This window comes from Lepidochelys olivacea (assembly GCF_965140295.1).
Source record: "Lepidochelys olivacea isolate rLepOli2 genome assembly, chromosome: 6".
NCBI lineage: Eukaryota > Metazoa > Chordata > Testudines > Cheloniidae > Lepidochelys > Lepidochelys olivacea.
Window position 1 is genome coordinate 14,151,207 of NC_140416.1, and position 20,030 is coordinate 14,171,236.

At 47.2% G+C, this 20,030-nt stretch overlaps 1 protein-coding gene across 1 annotated transcript in view; it reads left to right on the forward strand.

Moving 5' to 3' along the window:
- Positions 1 to 20,030, forward strand: part of LOC311522776 (NACHT, LRR and PYD domains-containing protein 3-like) — a 120,448-nt gene that overhangs the window by 53,083 nt on the left and 47,335 nt on the right. The gene's annotated exons all lie outside the window — the stretch shown is intronic.

Below are 20,030 nucleotides of genomic sequence, written 5' to 3' on the forward strand. Positions count from 1 at the left end.
TTTGCAGGGAACTCATTCTAAAATTATCCCACACTTTTCCACAGGCGGGCACCCTTCTAGCAGACATCTCACTGCTGTGGGTAAGCAGGGAAACCAGGGTACAACGACTGCATGTTTGCGACTTTCGCCCTGGTCTATATGCTGTTCAGTTATGTGCCGCTTTGGTCCCTACACAAGTGATGGATGAATGACATGGGACAGTTTCCTATGGTGGAAGAAGGAACAAGGCTGCACTGCCATGGAACCTGTGGCAGAGGATTAACAAGTACCTCTGGGAAACTTTCCAGAGCATCTCTATGGAGGATTCCATGGAGATCTTGATGTCCATCAACACCCTGCTTGGCATACCGATTAGCTACACAGGGCAATGTCCAGCTCACAGAAACACAGCCTGCCTCCCGATTTTCAATTCCCTACACCCGCCTCAGCATGCCACAAGCAACAGCCACTTACCCCCTGTGTCTCATCTCCTGCTTCCTGCTTGCTATGCACTTCAGGTGTGGAGAGCAGTCCCTGGCTGCCTGCCCCACTGGGCAATGCTGCTGGGAGCTCCACATCCTCTTCTAGCTCAACCTTTTCATCAATAATTTCAGCCTCTGCGTTAGGTTCTCTTTCCGCTTCCCCCGTGCCCTCTGAAGTATCCACAGGGCTCTCGGAAATGGAGGTGGGGTCACCACCGAGGATAGCATTCAGCTCCTTATAGAAATGGCAGGTCTTAGGTGCAGCATCGGAGCGATGGTTTGCCTCCCTCGCCTTATGATACATCTGACTCGGCTCCTTTATCTTCGCTCTGCACGATAGCGCATCCCGATCGTAGCCCTTTTCACACAAGCCTCAAGAAATGTGCCCATATGTGTCCCGATTCCTATGGGTCAGTTGCAACTGTGACTGAACAAACTCCTCTCCCCATGTATTGATCAGATCCAACAGCTCTGCAGTGGTCCAAGTGGGAGTGTGTTTGGTGCGATAGCCAGTCTTGCTCACCTGAGAAGATGCCAGGAGACCTCTCCATGGTGAGCCAGCAAGCAGGAAATGGGATTTAAAATTTGCAGGGCTTGCCAAGGGGGAGGGGTGGATTATTGTTAACCTGGCAGCAGGGCAGTGGAGTTCAAATTGCTGACCAAAGCGGTATCATGGGGATTGTGGGACACTTCCTGGAGACCAATAAAAGCAAAAAATCCAGGCATGGTGTGTACACTGGATGTTTGTCGACAGTAAAGGGAGGGAAAAAGAAAAAAAGTCTCTCGTAGGGATGGAAGTTTTTTGTTGCCAAAACTGGGCATTTTTCATGACAAAAGTCCCATTGCAGTGTGTACGCTCTTGCTGTTTTGTCGCCAAAAGGCAGTTTTTGGTGACAAAACTTGGTAGTGAAGACAAGGCCTGAGTTAATAATTAATACATGGTAAATTGTTAACGAATGGCTATGCACGTGGTGTCGGAGATAAGGCTTTGGATTCTTTGACCATGGGATGGTATTCCAAGAAGGAGGAGTGCTAGGCAGAGATGGGCTTGACCTAACGAAGAGAGGGAAGAGCATCTTTGCCAGCAGGCTGGCTAACCTAGTGAGGAGGGCTTTAAACTAGGTTCACCAGGGGAAGGAGACCAAAGCCCTGAGGTAAGTGGGGATGTGGGATACCGGGAGGAAGCACGAGCAGGAGAGTGCGAGAGGGGAGGGCTCCTGCCTCATACTAAGAAAGCCGGACAAACAGCAAATTATCTCAAGTGCCTGTACACAAATGCAAGAAGCCTGGGAAACAAGCAGTAAGAACTGGAAGTCCTGGCACACTGGAGGAATTATGATGTGACTGGAATAACAGAGATTTGGTGGGATAACTCACATGACTGGAGTACTGTCATGGATGGATATAAACTGTTCAGGAAGGACAGGCAGGGCAGAAAAGGTGGGGGAGTTGCACTGTATATAAGGGAGCAGTATGACTGCTCAGAGCTCCAGTATGAAACTGCAGAAAAACCTGAGTGTCTCTGGATTAAGTTTAGAAGTGTGAGCAACAAGGGTGAAGTCGTGGTGGGAGTCTGCTATAGACCACCGGACCAGGGGGATGAGGTGGACGAGGCTTTCTTCTGGCAACTCACGGAAGTTACTAGATCGTAGGCCCTGGTTCTCATGGGAGACTTCAGTCACCCTGATATTTGCTGGGAGAGCAATACAGCGGTGCACCGACAATCCAGGAAGTTTTTGGAAAGTGTAGGAGAGAATTTCCTGGTGCAAGTGCTGGAGGAACCAAGTAGGGGCAGAGCTCTTCTTGACCTGCTGCTCAGAAACCAGGAAGAATTAGTAGGGGAAACTAAAGTGGATGGGAACCTGGGAGGCAATGACCATGAGATGGTCGAGTTCAGGATCCTAACACAGGGAAGAAAGGAGAGCAGCAGAATACAGACCCTGGACTTCAGAAAAGCAGACTTTGACTCCCTCCGTGAACTGAATGGCTGGATCCCCTGGGAGAATAACGTGAGGAGGAAAGGAGTCCAGGAGAGCTGGCTGTATTTTAAAGAATCCTTATTGAGGTTACAGGGACAAACCATCCCGATGTGTAGAAAGAATAGTAAATATGGCAGGCGACCAGCTTGGCTTCACAGTGAAATCCTTGCTGATCTTCAACACAAAAAAGAAGCTTACAAGAAGTGGAAGATTGGACAAATGACCAGGGAAGAGTATAAAAATATTGCTCGGGCATGCAGGAGTGAAATCAGAAAGGCGAAATAACACCTAGAGTTCCAGCTAGCAAGAGATGTTAAGAGTAACAAGAAGGGTTTCTTCAGGTATGTTAGCAACAAGAAGAAAGTGAAGGGAGGTGTGGGCCCCTTACTGAATGAGGGAGGCAACCTAGTGACAGAGGATGTGGAAAAAGCTAGTGTACTCAATGCTTTTTTTGCCTCTGTCTTCACGAACAAGGTCAGCTCCCAGACTACTGCACTGGGCAGCACAGCATGGGGAGGAGGTGACCAGCCCTCAGTGGAGAAAGAAGTGGTTTGGGACTATTTAGAAAAGCTGGACGAGCACAAGTCCATGGGGCCGGATGCGCTGCATCCGAGAGTGCTAAAGGAGTTGGTGGATGTGATTGCAGAGGCATTGGCCATTATCTTTGAAAACTCATGGCGATTGGGGGAGGTCCCGGACGACTGGAAAAAGGCTAATGTAGTGCCCATCTTTTTAAAAGGGAAGAAGGAGGATCCTGGGAACTACAGGTCAGTCAGCCTCACCTCAGTCCCTGGAAAAATCATGGAGCAGATCCTCAAGGAATCAATTCTGAAGCACTTAGAGGAGAGGAAAGTGATCAGGAACAGTCAGCATGGATTCACCAAGGGCAAGTCATGCCTGACTAATCTAATTGCCTTCTATGATGAGATAACTGGCTCTGTGGATGAGGGGAAAGCAGTGGACGTGTTGTTCCTTGACTTTAGCAAAGCTTTTGACATGGTCTCCCACAGTATTCTTGCCAGCAAGTTAAAGAAGTATGGGCTGGAATGAATGGACTATAAGGTGGATAGAAAGTTGGCTAGATTGTCGGGCTCAACAGGTAGTGATCAATGGCTCCATGTCTAGTTGGCAGCCGGTATCAAGCAGAGTGCCCCAAGGGTCGGTCCTCGGGCCGGTTTTGTTCAATATCTTCATTAATGATGAGGAGGATGGTGTGGATTGCACCCTCAGCAAGTTTGCAGATGACACTAAACTGGGAGGAGAGGTAGATACTCTGGAGGGTAGGGATAGGATACAGAGGGACCTAGACAAATTGGAGGATTGGGCCAAAAGAAATCTGATGAGGTTCAACAAGGACAAGTGCAGAGTCCTGCAATTAGGAAGGAAGAATCCCATGCACCGCTACAGACTAGGGACCGAATGGCTTGGCAGGAGTTCTGCAGAAAAGGACCTAGGGGTTACAGTGGACGAGAAGATGGATATGAGTCAACAGTGTGCCCTTGTAGCCAAGAAGGCCAATGGCATTTCGGGATGTATAAGTAGAGGCATTGCCAGCAGATCGAGGGACATGAAAATTCCCCTCTATTCGACATTGGTGAGGCCTCATCTGGAGTAGTGTGTCCAGTTTTGGGCCCCACACTACAAGAAGGATGTGGAAAAATTGGAGAGAGTCCAGCGGAGGGCAACAAAAATGATTAGGGGACTGGAATACATGACTTATGAGGAGAGGCAGAGGGAACTTGGATTGTTTAGGCTACAGAAGAGAAGAATGAGGGGAGATTTGATAGCTGCTTTCAACTACCTGAAAGGTGGTTCCAAAGAGCATGGATCTAGACTATTCTCAGTGGTAGCGGATGACAGAACAGGGAGTAATGGTCTCAAGTTGCAGTGGGGGAGGTTTCGGTTGGATATTAGGAAAAACTTTTTCACTAGGAGGGTGGTGAAAGACTGGAATGCATTACCTAAGAGGGTGGTGGAATCTCCTTCCTTAGAAGTTTTTAAGGTCAGGCTTGACAAAGCCCTGACTAGGATGATTTAATTGGGGATCGGTCCTGCTTTGAGCAGGGGGTTGAACTAGATGAGCTCCAGAGGTCCCTTCCAACCCTGATATTCTATGATAAGCTTTTTGCAAAGAGAGCTGCTTCCTGGTCCCAAGAGCACAGCCAGATTTTGGTTCATGCTGCCCAGGTGCCCCTGCACAAACAGCCCCAGGGAGGGCAGAGCTCCCAGCTCAGCACGGCCCGGGGAGGATGATCCCTAACACCCAGCTGTTCCCCATCCCAATAGGGCAGCAGCTTCGTCCCCACTCCACTCTCTGGCCTCCCTGCACTCCCTGGGCTGTGTGTGCATGGTGCCTGGGCATTGTTCACTGTCAGGGCAGTGAGTGGGAGCCAGCCCCAAAACTTCCCCATAGCCTCCTGCTGTGGTAACTCTGTCTATGGCTCCTCCTCGTTGCTCTGCAGAGCTTGTCCGAAGCAGGGAGCAATGCTGACTGATGGGAGGCAGCTGCCAGCATCGGTATTGGCTCCATGGATGCTCCGGGGCTGAAGCACCCACAGAAAAAAAAATAGGGGGGTGCTCAGCACCCTCCAGCCATAGCAGTTCCGTGCCCTGTGGCTGGTCACCCATTGCATGCCAGGGTGGGCCCCGTTGCAGGTGTGGTGGAGCATCCACTGGGAGAAATAAAGTTCGTGCCTGTAGCTGCCAGGATGTTGGGGGTCATCCCTCCCCCAGCCATGCTGAGCTGAGAGCCCTGCCGCTCCTTCCCCCTTTGCAAGACAGCCTCACAGTCCCTTTCTCATGGGCTCCCCCTGCCCTCCCTGGGGCTGTGTGTGCAGAGGTGTCCAGGCAGCGTGTACTGTGAGAGCAGTGAGTGGGAGCCAGCCTCTAAACTTCCTCACAGAGTCCCGGGGATCCCTTATCCCTGCCTCCTGGGCTGTGGCGGGATGGTGGAGCACACTGCACCTCAAGCCCTGGGGATACACTTCATTGCTCTGCAGTAGAGTTTTCCCACAGTGCAAAACATTTGTAGAGCTAGAGTGTCCACACTGGAAGGGGGAGCGGGCGCTAGACACTCTGGGGTAGGGTTACTTTGACTGGGGTCTGTGCACTGCAGTGCGGGCACCAGAGTCCTAGGTTCAAGCACAGGTCAGAAAATTCTTAACCTAGGGTTAAACTGCAGAAGCTCAGTGTTTCCAGACACAGGTCAGGTGACTCCAGTCCCACTAACCCAGGCTTCCATTCCTGTGTAGACCTACCCCAAGAAAAGGAAATGGAAGTTACTGAGAGGTTAAAGCAGGTAAAAATATAGGTACAGGGGAGTTACGTTCTATAATTTCAAAAGGTAGCAGAGATGGAGGTGATCAGATCACAGAACAGAGAACCAGATTGATCATGTTACAATTCAGCACAAATGGAGCAGAACTTTAGAAGATGTACGTAGGAGGAGTTAACACCTTTCTGTTAACTGGGCTGTATTTCCAATTAGGCAAAGATGGCAACTGCCTCAGTTGCGCCTAAAAATTTAAAGTTTGACACTCCCAGGCCCCAGCAGAGGGCGGGGTTGCCTGAGTGGGAGATGGCCCCACACAGCGCTGCTGGAGCGCTCCTGCCAACAGGGAAGACGAAGCAGCCCCTGTGGCAGGGGAAGAGCTCAGCAGACCTACGCAGGAAGTCCTGCCAGGCAAATAGGTCCTGAGGAAGCCCGGCCTGGGCAGGCCTCGCTCCTGCTCTTGCTCCTTCTTCATCCTGGCTAATCGCACCATTCCCAAGAGGCCAGAGCAATCCCCAAATGGCCCTGGCCACGCTGTCAACTCAGCCTGGCAGACAAAGTCACCTCCCAGCGGTGCTGGTGAGGTGGCCGGGGGGCAGGGTAAGGGAGAGTGGGTCTCTGCGGGGGCGTGTTCGGGGATGCTGGGCAGTGAGGGAGTGGGGGCTGCTGAACAGTGGGAAGTTTTGGGGAGTGCTGGGCACTGTGGGGCAGAGGAGGTCTGTGTGTGTTGGGGCGTTGGATAGTTGGGGATCTGTGTGGGGCACTGGGCAATTGAGGTAGTGGGGATGTGCGGTGGGCGCTGGACAGTGGGTGTGTGTGTGTGTGCAGGGTGCTGTGCAGTTGTGGTAGGGGGCTGTGGAGCAGGTATCTCGGGCGGCGGGGCGCTGAAGATGCTGTGCCTCGGGGCGCGTAACGTGTAAATCTGGCCCTGTCTGTTAGAGTTCTTAATTTGCATTACACACAGCTTCTTTCTTGTTTGATGAGTTACTTCCTTACAAAGCCATATACAATGCAAATGTTTGCTATTACATTAGAACAGGGTACAGATAAGTTAAAACAATGCATGCTGTATCCCACCAGATTTTCATGAAGTTTAAATACTACATACATTCTTATACATCTACTTTGAACTATACTAAAATACCAGTCAGCTGGTCTGAGGCTGTGTGTGCAGAGGTGTCCAGGCATCGTGCACTGTGAGGGCGGTGAGAGGGAGCCAGCCTCTAAACTTCCCCACAGACTCCCTGGGATCCCTTATCCCTGCCTCCTGGGCTGTGGCGGGATGGTGGAGCACACTGCACCCCAAGCCCTGGGGATACACTTCACTGCTCCATAGCTAGCAGCAGCCAGCCTGGGGTGGGGGTGTGTTTTTCCTCGGAAACCTACATTTCATGTCAAACTTCAAAACAGACAAAAATAAATAAAAAAACCCAACCAGACAAAAGCACCTTCATTGAACAACCCACTTTAAAAAATAAAAATGGCAAAGTTTCATTTGAATAGTTTGAGAGCCCTGGAGGCTGACGTCCTAATTATCCTCAGAACAGGAGCACATGGGCATTTTCCTGCCAGTGTGACTCAGCATAGAGGTGAAGAGCCCAGTTCTCAGATTAGATGGTAGTTCAGTATCTTGACAAACTGCAGTCATTCTATTGAGACAGACAGCAAAGGAGCTAATTATGCAGTTTCTGGACTCATGTGTCCTTATGGGCACCTGAGTCCCATCGACAGCACCGTCACAGTTAGGAAATAGCGTGGGCTGGAGAGTTTTCCCACAGTGTAACACATTTGTAGCGCTGGAGTGTTGACACTGGATGGGGAGCGGAAGCGAGGCACTCTGGGATAGGGTTACTTTGACTGGGGTCTCTGCACAGCAGTGTGGGTGCCAGAGTCCTAGGTTCAAGCAAAGGTCAGAAAATTCTTAACCTAGGGTTAAACTGCAGAGTAGATGCACAAGCTCAGGGCTTCTAGACACAGGTCAGGTGACTCAAGTCCCACTAACCCTAGGCTTCCATTCCTGTGTAGAAAAACCCTCAGAAAAAGAAATGAGAGGTTAAAGCAGGTAAAGATATATGAACAGGGGAGTTACAGTCTGTAATTTCACAAGGTAGCAGAGATGGAGGTGATCGAATCACAGAACAGGGAACCAATTGGATCATGTTACAATTCAGCACAAAAGGAGCAGAACTTTAGAAGATGTACAGAGAAGGAAGGAGGCATGTGTGGGAGTGGACCACTTACTAGTGGTAATTAAAATGAGAAAAAAAATAAGAATTCAAACAGTCAAAAGATGAAGAATTTTTCCTTGTGTCCATATTTATAGCTTCTTATCACAGAAACCAAGTGGTCAGGATGGCCATACATCGGTTCTTTCTTCATGGCGGGAAAAGAGAAATGCACTGGTCTTTGATCTCACACACAATGAGTCAGAGGGATTTTATATTTCATTCATTTCAAAGAAGTCTTGTGAAATGCTAGTTTCAAAGCAAGTGGCCATTGTATATAATGACCAGAGGTCAGAGACTCTAAAGGCATTTCTCACTTCCTGTCATCAGAGGAAAAGCCCATGTGGGTAGAAGCTGTCAGCCTATTTTCTGACTGAAGAATCTGTAAATATGGATTCAGAGAACGATCCTTTATCTCTGACTGTTTGGACTTTTACAGGGACGTGTACCAGATGCAAAGCCGAGATCCCCAGAGACAGTCTGGGTACCCTGAAAAGACTTTTAGGAAACTGGCAGTTTATTACATCATGGCCACAATCTGGAATTACAAACTGTGACTCACCTGTTAATATATTTCACCTGCTTTATCCTCTCAATTGCTCTCATTTCCTTTTCTTAGTCAATAAACCTTTAGTTAGTTTACTATAAAATTGGCTGCCAGTGTTGTATTTGGTGTAAAGTCCAGAGTACCAGTTGATATGGGCTAAGTGACTGGTCTCTTGGGACCAGGAACAACCTGATGTGGTGTGATGTTTGGGGTAAGTGACACCACTTTTGTCACAAAGTTCAGTTTGTCTGGGTGGCAAGATGGACTCTCCAGTCTGTCTATGACTCCCAGGTAGGACTGGTAGCGCGATCCAGGAGTTCACATTTGTTACTGGCTTGTTCTATCTATTATAGAACATACCACCAGTTTGGAGTGTCTGCCCTTTTTCTACAGTTTCTCCTGAGGTCGGCATTCACAGTTGTGAGCCGTTCTGGACAGTGTGACACAGCCTGTGGTAATTCCTTTTCAAGTTGTGGCCCAGCTGAAAGCAATGATTTGTGGCAGTTGGTTTGCGGTGAGCAATTTGTCCTGCCTCTAGGTGCAAAAATAACAGTGACGTGCTGTGCTCGCTTGTCAGCAAGGGAAAGACGGAGTGTGGTTGAGACGAGCTTTGAGACCCAAGGTTCTGGGGGAATTTTAGTTGCTAAAATTCATGTGGATCGGAAGCAGGAAAGGATTACTGTTCTTTGCCGAATGGACAATCAGCAAATAGTAAAAGAGGAAACCATAGTTGCAAAATGTGAACCAGCTTATCTAGTACATTCTGGTCAAGAAGGAAGTATTGCATAGGTTGGGTGAGAAAGGGAAACCATCTTGGTGATCATGGGCGTGTGATTTGGCATTTTCAGAGTTGGAAAAGACTCTTGTGACTGCTCCTGTCTTGGCCTCTCCATGTTTCAACCCCCCTTTCCTATTGGACACAGATGCTACTGCTCATAGACTGGGGGCACTATTGACATAACGACCATCTGATAATGTATCAGGGGAATAGAATTTGAGCTTGGCTGCCCCCAAAACTGAGGATATATTGATTGAAGCGGACGCTGGAAGAGTTGTGACAGTCATGAATTCGCTATCAGAACAGAGTGGGCAAAGTCTGACCCAGCCAGCAGACTCCACAGAAACAACAGACATTCTTCAGGAGCCCACTGAAAGAGACCCCTTCTGATTGGTTGAAAGGAGATTGTGCCGGAAGAAGAAAGCTCCAAGGAGATATAGACAGGAGCTAGAGATCCCCAGCTGCTTAGACTGGGTTAGCCTTAAAGGACATTTAGTGCTTGCTGATTATAGAAGCTTGTATGGGATTGGCTACAAGCCTTGTCTTTGGTGTCAGATCGAAAGGGCCATTGACCTGGCAAAGGGACTGGTCCTTTGGGACTGGGAATAACCTGAATATTGTTGAAATTTTTGGTATAAGGGCCATCTATCACCAAGGTACACAAGATAGATTGGAGTACCCTAGCGGACTGTTTGTAACTCCATGTTTGTGCTGTTACAGTGCCTGAGGAGTTTCCATTTGATAATTGGTTGGTGAAATCTAAGAATAGAACTCACAACCAATTTGAGGTTTGTGCCGTGCTTCCTAACCGTCTTTCCTCAGATTGGTACTCACACCCTTGTGTCACTGCAGGCAGTGTTACAGGGCCCTGAGAGGCCAAGACTAGAGTTCCAGGAACTGAGAAACCCCATGTGAGGATTACAAGAAATAATAATAAACCATCATTAGTAGCCTCCTGCAGTACTGATAGTCAGTAACTCTTTACACAGTGATCTCTGAAGACCTGATCTTACTCTGTTGTGAAATCAGTCAAAGTTGTACAATTGACTCCAAGAACAGAAGGATCAGTCCCTGTTTTGCAAACCCTGACAATAAAAGTCCCCTCCTCCATGGACTAGGGGAGGTCACGCATCAGTCTCAGCAGTGCCATCTCTGTTCTGTGTGTGAAAACCCAGCTGGATATCACCAATGAAATGGTGAAGTTGGATGAGGTTGCTCAGAAATGGGAAACCAGATGATATTCGGTGGTAGATTGTAAGATTGGTTGCAACAAGCAATGGATTCTTAAGTAGTCTGGTCAGATAGCTGCATGGTCAAGAATGGGAGGGAAGATTTCTCTCCTCAAAAGAGTTGATGACAATATTTTTTTAGTAGAGGTTCTAGGTGCTCTTACTGCTCTTAAGCAGCCAAGAAGATCAAAGATCAGGGTCACAGGTGGAGACTCAGATTTCCTCTAGTGTTTATGAGATTCTGGTTTTGTGAATGGGCAGAATTCTGAGAAGGAGGATGTCGTGTTATCCCTCTTGGCCACAGAGGCCATAGTGGACGTGGAAGATCATCTCTGTAAAATGGGTACCAGTCCCTTGAAATGAATGGTACTGGGCTGTGGAGCTGAGGAGACGTTCTAGGTTGACAAAGTGATTGACAGTCCAGAAAAGTTCAGTAGGGTGTGACTTACTGGTTACTGTGGCAGAGAAGAAGGAGGATCTCATGGCCTCTTCACGGCTAAGGAGCAGGTATGGAAGAATTCTTTGTGCAGACGTTTATTTCTTCTAGGCTTTTCCCAACACTGGCACTTGGATTTTCTTCTCTTCTGCTTCATCTGTCACAAGCCAAGAAGCCCAGGGAGTAATGACTGGCACTTGGATTTTCTTCTCTTCTGCTTCATCTGTCACAAGCCAAGAAGCCCAGGGAGTAATGACTGAGATGGGAACCTCAGAGGTAGGGAGTAGGGGCGTCCAGGCTCCCAGCTCTGTGTCAGGGAGCCAGGAGCTGCTCCCCAGCTCAAGCCACAGTTCTCAGCATTCCAGGCTCCCCGTTGCCTGAAGCTGAGCCCCAGCTGGAGCCAGGATTCCCAGGGCTTCCAGTTGCTGAGCCAGTGACTTCCAAGTTCCACCAGTTCAATGGTTTGACTTTCTTTAAAACTTCAGCACAAAGACATACTGCTTGACTATTATTACTCTTTATTTAAATTAAATTATTTAAATAGATTATGGTAGGTTTGGGTTTTAGCACAGGATGTCAGAAGTTGAAATTTACCTTTAAATTTGTTTATTTTTAAAAAGAAAAAATGTATTTGATTTCAATAAAAATTCCAATTTAAATCAAATAAAGTAAAAAACAAGAACGACCAAACAATGGGGGGTGTTAAAAATATTTTTTCTCCATCTTGCTCACTCTCAATATCCAGTTAGAGGCATAAGCCGAAGCAGAACATGACAACAGGCATATTTCTGCAGGTCTGACTTGTTTACAGGACCACTTTCAGTAAAGACTAAATATAAAGATTTATGTTTGTGTGAAAGGGATTTTTTAGTTCACAGTAGAAAGCAATTTTCATGAAGGGGGTCTTGTTTCAGCAACTCTTTGACGGGAAGCCAAACATTCTGGCTATCACGCTACCAAATGTGGCCCTTTTACAGAAACTCTTCAACAATTTTTAAGCACAACTTACCTGTGAAGAGACTCTGTGCCTCTTGCTGTTCAGCACCAAATACAGTATTGATTTGGTCAGCAGAAGTTCTGGCTGCTTGTTCTTCAGTCATGGTTCATGGCCCATCACTTTGATACTGCAAGTAATGCTCGGCAGCCACCGTCATGCCTGAGCAGCTCTCCTAGTTGGGATTCAGTGTCTCAACCAAAAGTTGCTCCAATGAGCTCCTCTTGTCATCAAATCAGCCATCAACAACTTATTGTTTCCTTTGGAGACACTGGTCCCCAGGTGGTGGGCAGAATAAATTCCACATAGAGTTTAGGGTGGTTGTAGTATTATTTCTCAGTAGTGTATTACGGTAGTGCCAAAATTCCCCCACTGAGTTCAGGGTCTTGTGGTGTGTTGTGTTAGGCACCACATATGCTGTTATGGCAGGTGCCACTCGTCGTCCAAGTTCTTTTTATAAAGAACAGAAGCCACTTTTTAGGCTTGGGGAGACATGCTGTGTTAATTTTTTGAGTTATGCAAGGTTTTGTGTAAAGGTAGGTAGCTTTGGGAGAGAGGGAGCTGTGCAAGCAGCGGGAGACTTTGCTCTCTGGCTCTGATTACCGTCCATTCTTGAGGCAGAGTTTCTCCTTGGGAAGTGCTGGGCTGAGATCTCTGAAAGCGGGGCCTGCCTTGTGTGCCATGTGACCATGTCATTCCAGAACTGGTATATATGTGTAAATAGAACAAGTTACACTTAGAATTTACCCAGCCTTCATGTCTCTGATTTCTCCTCCAACCTGCCAGACACGAAACACTTGCTACTGATTGGCTCAGGGTAACACTAGTGTGAGAATGGGACATTGGTGTCAGAAGCAAGAACAAAAATATACACAGACATGCCTTACCCTAAAGACCCTGCAGTCTAAATTGACCATACACACAAAGAGTGGGGGGAAAGAATAATGATGATTCCTATTTTTCAGATGGAAAATTGAGACCCATGAAATGACTTGACTACCCAGGGAGTCTGTGGTAGAGCCAGGAACAGAACACAGATCTCCTTCATGCTACTCCAGGGCTTTAACCACAAGACTTGCCTTACTCTTACAGAGCTTCGCCCATTCTCCTGTGCTTCCTAGTTTCCGAATGTGCCCTTTTCACAGAGATGGCCTCTGTTTTATATGGTTAAGGTTTTTAAAGTAGAGCTACTTCTCAATCAGAGTTTATTCATCTGAGCCAGTACTATTGATGAATTTTCTGAGCATGATACACACATTGTGATCTGCTATAGTGTGTCAGAAAAATTCAGAAAGCTCTGATTACCGACCGCACAAGACTGAAACAAACCTATGAAGGCTACAAAGAGCTTTGCGGGGGGAAAACTAAATCCAGACAGGGCTGACCAGAGGTAGAGGATAATCATCTATCAGACATTTTCGAAATGTCAGGTAGAATTTCCAGGACTTTTGACGGGTTCAGAGTGGTAGCCGTCTTAGTCTGTATCAGCAAAAACAACGAGGAGTCCTGTGGCCCCTTAAAGACTAACACATTTATTTGGGCATAAGCTTTCGTGTCTATAACCCACTTGGTCAAATGCAGGATTTTTGAAGTTTCTCATACATTTCAAAGGTAATATTCTATTCACTTAGAAGAAGAAGAGCATTCATCTTGAATTCTGCACTAAGAACACAGACTGTTATGGGAGATGTGCACCCATACCACATGACCTCAAATATATATGATTGTTTGCCAATAGATGTACACACCACTGCAATCTAAAACCCAGCATCAACTTTGGTTGATTAGGAAAATATAGAGAGGGGTAGTAGCATCTCCATGATTAAGTATGCATGAAGATTTACAGTTAAATCAGGACTAAAAACTCTTTAATTTACACTGAATGTTTTGTTATACACAAAAATCTAAGTTATTCCTGCCTCTGATCTCAGAAACGATGGACTCACATGTCCTCTTCTATTCCCAACGAGTCCTCTGGAACCCGTTATCACAGAGACTCATACTATCTGTCCCCAAACCTTCCTATCGCTGTTTAATGTTGGGCAGAGAGTTTATAGCCACCTTTAACTCTTTGGGCTTTTGAGATCAATATCTGTACAATTGGGCTGGTGGGACAGACAGTAGAATATAAGACTGGCGGTACTGGGTCAGAGCAAGGGTATCAGACGGTGCCTCTGAACAGCAGGCCTAGTGGTTGGGGTGTAGGCTGCAGCTAGGTGTAGAGATGGGCTTGGGCCAACGGTGGCACTGTCAGTGAGATCTAGGGACTGGCCGGGGTTAAAACTGAGATTGGAGGCTATAGAATATGGGGTGGGCAAACTACGGCAGACCTTTTTATCCAGCTCTCAACTCACAATTCCTTCAAGAGCACCATCTTCCGGCACGCAGAGCCACACTGTGCAGATGCGATTTCACCGCTCTATTGGAACCCGGCACGTACACAGCAGCCCCCTGCCACGCGGCAGTGTGCCCAATCCTGAACTCTGGATCATTCTAATAATTTTTGCCACCTCGAATTTTCCTATATATAATTAATAAAAACAAAGAGACCCCAGGACTCCGAAGATTTAAACCTCCCCAACTGAGCAAAAATGCTCAGCTTGGGCTTAAGCTTCAGCCCCAGCCATGGCGGCTTCTGCCTTTGATGTTCCCAGACATGGGGCTGAATGTGCTCCCAGCTGAGAGCCTCCACCAGTTTGAAGAAAAACCCTTTGAAGTGCAGCCTGTTGGGGATGGAGCTGTGTGTTTACAGTTACAAACAGGGTAGGTGCCAATGTTGGACTCATTATAAAAAACTAAATCCTTTGGGGAAAGCTGTGGCTCTTCCTTTTTCTCTTTCAATACATTTCTGCTCTTTTTCGTCTGCTTTCAAGGTAGAAGCCCCATCCCAGGCCTCTGAGGTTCTGGGCAACTCTGAGGACTTGAGGCCAGATTTGTAAAGTTGCTCAACACCCAGCAGCTCCCATTGTGACACTTCCCACCAGATTTTCAAAGGATCTGCACGTTGGATGCTGAGCCCTCTGGAAAAGCATGAGCAGAGTGAGCCGCAAAATCAGCCTCCTGTTGCACCAGCCGCTGTCTCTCACTGGAGTTTTGGGGTTAATGCCACGAACGTCCAATGCAAGTTCCCCTTTTTTGTCCCCAGAACATCAAATATGGTGCCTAGAGGGCTGAGGTGCTTCTGCCACCAGGCCTCTATCAAGGTCTCAGAGCTCTCCCTAACAGTTTGTAGGTAGATAGGACTCATCTCGGCGCTGTTTGTTTTATCCTTTTATTCCCTCCATCCGTCTTGTTTAGCCTCTTCCTTCTCTTCCCTCTTGATGATCAGGAGGTGCCACTTTTCATTACACAGCCTGCAGCAGACAGGAACTATCAACTGCTATCAAAGACCACCCACCCACCCACTGTCAGTGATTTCCCATCTCAGAGTATGTACCACTCCATCCATTTTCCACCCCTCTCCTTGGCTGCTGGAGTCACAACGCTGCAGCAGATCCCACTGCTCAGTGCATCTGCAGCATCCTGTTCCCTCCTGAGGAGCGAGACCTACAGGTCTGTAGCAGTAACTGAATTTGTTACTTGATCATGTACATTTTATGCTCCAATACTTAAAGAAGAAGAATTTGCTCTGGCAGCTAATGACATGTGCAGACTATTGTCTAGAGCTGGTCAAGAATTTACCACTGGAATGATTTCCTGAAGGAAAATGCAGCTTCCACAAAATAGAAACTTTGTGTGAGAATATTTTTGGTTGAACTGACCCAAAACATTTCATTCAACTGTTTGTCCCTATTAGCACATTGCCTTATGGGAGCTGTATCTTGGGTCATCATACTTCTATGAGCTAGACTCCCTGGAGGTCTACATCTCCCCTAGTGCAATGTGGACTCTCCTCTGACCAACAGGTGTGATGCATCATGGGTGGATGGAGGCTGCATCATGGGAGACCTGTCCATGCAGGAACCCTGGGCACAGGGTAGAATGGATGTATCAGGTTCCATTGAGAAGGAGGGGTGGGGACCCAGAGAGACAAAAGATTCCCACCTTGTGCCAAAGCTATAAAAGGGGGTGAAACAGAACAAAGGGGGCGGCCAGTCATGAGAAATCCCCTAATTACCACCTGAGCTGGAAGTGACAAGGACCGTACCAGGGGAAAGGATTTGGCCCACACTAGGAAGGAGTCTAGCTTATTGGAACATCTCTAAGGGTGAGATTTACCTGTATTCAGTTTCTTAATGTATTAGGCATAGACTTGCGTGTTTTGTTTTATTTTGCTTGGTAGCTTACTTTGTTCTGTTATTACTTGGAACCACTTAAATCCTACTTTTTATACTTAATAAACTCACTTTTGTTTATTAATTAACCCAGAGTAAGTGATTAATACCTGGGGGAGCAAACAGATGTGCGTATCTCTGTATCAGTGTTATAGAGGGCAGACAATTTATGAGTTTACCCTGTATAAGCTTTATACAGAATAAAAAGGATTTATTTGGGGTTTAGATTCCCCTGGGAGCTAGGTGTCTGGGTGCTGGAGACAGGAATACTTGCTTAGCTGTTTTCAGTTAAGTCTGCAGCTTTGGGGTCGTGGTTCAGACCCTGAGTCTGTGTTGCAGCAGGCTAGCGTGTCTGGCTCAACAAGGCAGGGTTCTGGAGGCCCAAACTGGCAGAGAAAAAGGGCTCATAGGTAAATTCAGCATGTCAGGTGACAGTTCCAAGGGGGTCTCTGTGACCAAACCCGTCACAGAGGGTCTTCTGTTTGGGTTCCAATATCTCAATGAAAAGTTGCTCCAATGAGCTCCTCTGTTCATCCCGTCAACGACAAACAACTCAGGTGGTGGCAGAATCAATTCCACATTTTATTTACAGGAGTTGTAGTATTATTTATTAGTGAATTGCAATAGTGGTAAAATGCCTTGGCTGAGATCAGGGTCTGAGGCATGGGATATGTTGTTATGGCAGGTGCCCCCAGGTGGCACTGTTACAGGTGTCCCAATTCTTTTTGTTTCAGATGTAAGCAACCTTTCAGTCTTGGGGAGACATGCAGTGTTTCAGTTATGGAAGGTTTTATGTAAACACAGCTTTGGGAGAGAGGGAGCTGAGTGAGCTACAGAAGAGTTACAGGTGCACTTCGAGTGTACCCAGACTCCTTGTCACTGATTTCTCCTCTGATCTGCAAGGCCTTGTACACTTACTGCCTCTCAGGAGAGGGGTAAAACCAAAGTCAGAACTGGACACTGGTGTCAGGAGCAACAATACACATAGACAGTCTCTGCCTGGAAGATCCTACAGTCTAAATTAAATGGTAGAAAACTTCATTAACACAGAGTTAATTGTTGCCCATTTATAGCCCGTGTCCTTCCTGTATGTGGAGTTCAGCAAAAATCAAATTTCAGAGTTAAGGTAAATGTTCACGCATCCTTAACTTCCCCCCACCCCGAGCTGGCAAAACGTTCGTGGTGTTAAGCGCAACTCTATTGAATGATGGATGAATAAATCGGGATAAAGCTTGGGATAGCTGGGATTGTGATATGAGGTGATTTGAGTCTGCGTCTGCTTGTGTGTTATCAAAGGAAAGAGACGTATGTGTACCTTGAGGTTCCCGTCTGGCATCATTTCAGTACAGAACTGAGTAGGTCGTGTAGGTAGCAGGGCACTAGGATCTTCTTGCCATGGGTATTGTCAGTCGTGAGGTGGGGAATATGAGTTCAGTCTGTACATTGAATGATGGGAAGGGGAAGACATAGGGTTTGTGTGTATCCTGTGTGCAAGTGGAAAGGGATTGGAAAAGGGTATGAAGAGGTTAAACTTTACCAGTGTGGTATTCTGTCAGGAGAGTAGGCTCAGTGTTTGAGTGTCAGGCAAGTGCAGGTAGAGCCTCTGCATCACGATGAAAAGGCAGAATGCCAGTTTGTGGCACATTGCGCCATCGCTCAAAGAGGGCAGAGTTAAAGTTGTTTGTGTATTTACCTTAACTCTGTGATTACTGGTTTGAGAAGTTTGAGTTTCGCTGAACTCAGCATTCTGGAAGGGCACAAGCTGTCACCAGGCAGCCTTGACTCCGTGTTATCTAAGTTACTTGCCACTTAATTTGCTCGTTTTTTAAACAGAGAAATGTTTGTCGGTGGTTGTCACCTAGGTTTGCAGCTGCTAAGCTACTGTGACTAGGTAATAATCAAAAGACCTAGCTTTTATATCGTGCTTTTCATCTGTTGCTCTCTAAGACCTTCACATCATGTATCCCCATTTCACAGATGGGAAATCGAGGCACAGAGAGATGAAATGGCTAACCCAAGCTCACTCAGTGCCAGTGGCAGAGCTAGGAATAGTCCCAGGCCAGTGGTTTTTCCATAAGGCCACATGGTTGCTTTGTGAGCTCTCAGTGCTCCTCTACCTTCTGTATATTTTGTTATACCGGAAAGGGGATAATGGTCATGATTTGAGATGTTTGCAATGTGCTGCTAACAGGGCCAGTGAGAGAAATCTCATCCGTGCTCTATGGCCCAAAACCTTGACAGTTTTGTCACATGGTACCCGTGCCCAGCTTCTCACCCCAGTCTCAACAGTGTGTTCTTGGTGCTTGCTCCCAGCACGCCTCTTCTAAATGCCCACCCAGAGGGGCAGGGCTTCCCCTGATCCTGGCACACATGGAGGGAGCAGGACTCAGACACCCTTAGAAATGCAACTCCTCCAAAACCTGGCTCACATGAGCTGGTAGGGATGGGTCTCAGACACCCCAAATCCTGGCACATACCGAAGGGAAGAATGTGGGGGTGACAGGCACCCCTATCTCCCCCAAGCACCCTGCCACTCACCCCTTTGTGTCCTTCGCCCTCCTTAGACCTTCAGCCCCTTCACCTCATCTGCCACCCATCCCCATTTATCCCCCTCCCTCAATTCAGCCCCAAATCCCTCTCCCCGCTATTCTGCACTTCTGCACCCCTAAAATGCTCCTCCTTGCCAGCAAGCATTCACGGAACTATTTCCCCAAAATAACACTCTCCCCAGACACACAGTTTAGCAATCTGCTATCCTGCCTTTTCCAAATGTCTCCCCAAGTGGGAGGTCAAACTGACTTGGGGTCAGGATCAAAAGATGACTGACTATTCCTTTGAGCTATGCAGCTGATGTAGAATAGTAAAGGCTAACAATCCTGTTCACTCTTCTGTCCACACGGGATCAGTTTCATCCATTTATAGAGTGTCATTTGGAAGGGGAGGCTTCTGATACTGTAATATAGAGAAGCAAAATATGTTTCAAATAAAGTTTTAATTAATTTAAATTAATTAATTTAAAGACGCTCTATAGACTCTAACAGAGGAGACAGGCCCAGGTTTCCAGGGTGAAACCTGTGTATTATGAACTGTAACATCCAGTGGGGTGAGAAAACTGCTTGCTCTACATAATACCTAGTGTCTTACAGGTTTAAGATTCAGACTGTGCACTTGTTTTGTTTTCCTTGGTAACTAACTGACTTTTTGCCTATCACTTCTAATCACTTAAAATCGACCTTTTGTAATCAATCAACTTAGTTTAATGTTTATCCTTACCAGTGAGTTTGACTGAAGTGCTTGGGAAATCTGCTCAGGTTACAAAGGCTGGTGTATTATCCACTTTCCATTTAATTTCCAATTAATAAACTGGCATTTCTCAAGAAAGGTTCTTGAGCAGTTGAAGACAGTATATTCCTAAACTACAACTCTTGGAGCTGGGGGGATTTGGTTGATGCCTTTCTCTGTGGTTCATGAGTGGCTCTGGGAGCATTCACGCAATCTAGCTGGGTGTGGGGCTCCACACGCAGTTGTACTGAGTGGTAACAGCACCTGCAGGGGTTTGCTGCTTGCCACCAGTAAGACATTGTGACAGACACCCCAGAATAGAGAGTAAAGGGGGCACAGCGGTCCGACAGTCACAGGTTGCACCCTGGGGGTCCTGTCACACCTTCCCATTGGGCGTGGGTGTGATGCTGCCAGTGCTGGGCCTCGCAGCTGCCTCCCATCCCCAGGTCTGAGGCTCAGAGCTGGGGGCAGAGACAGGAGACGTCTGTGTCCTGCAGGGGAGCAGCAGAGCTAGTGCCGGGGGCGCGGAGGGTCAGGATTTCCCAGCTCCTGCT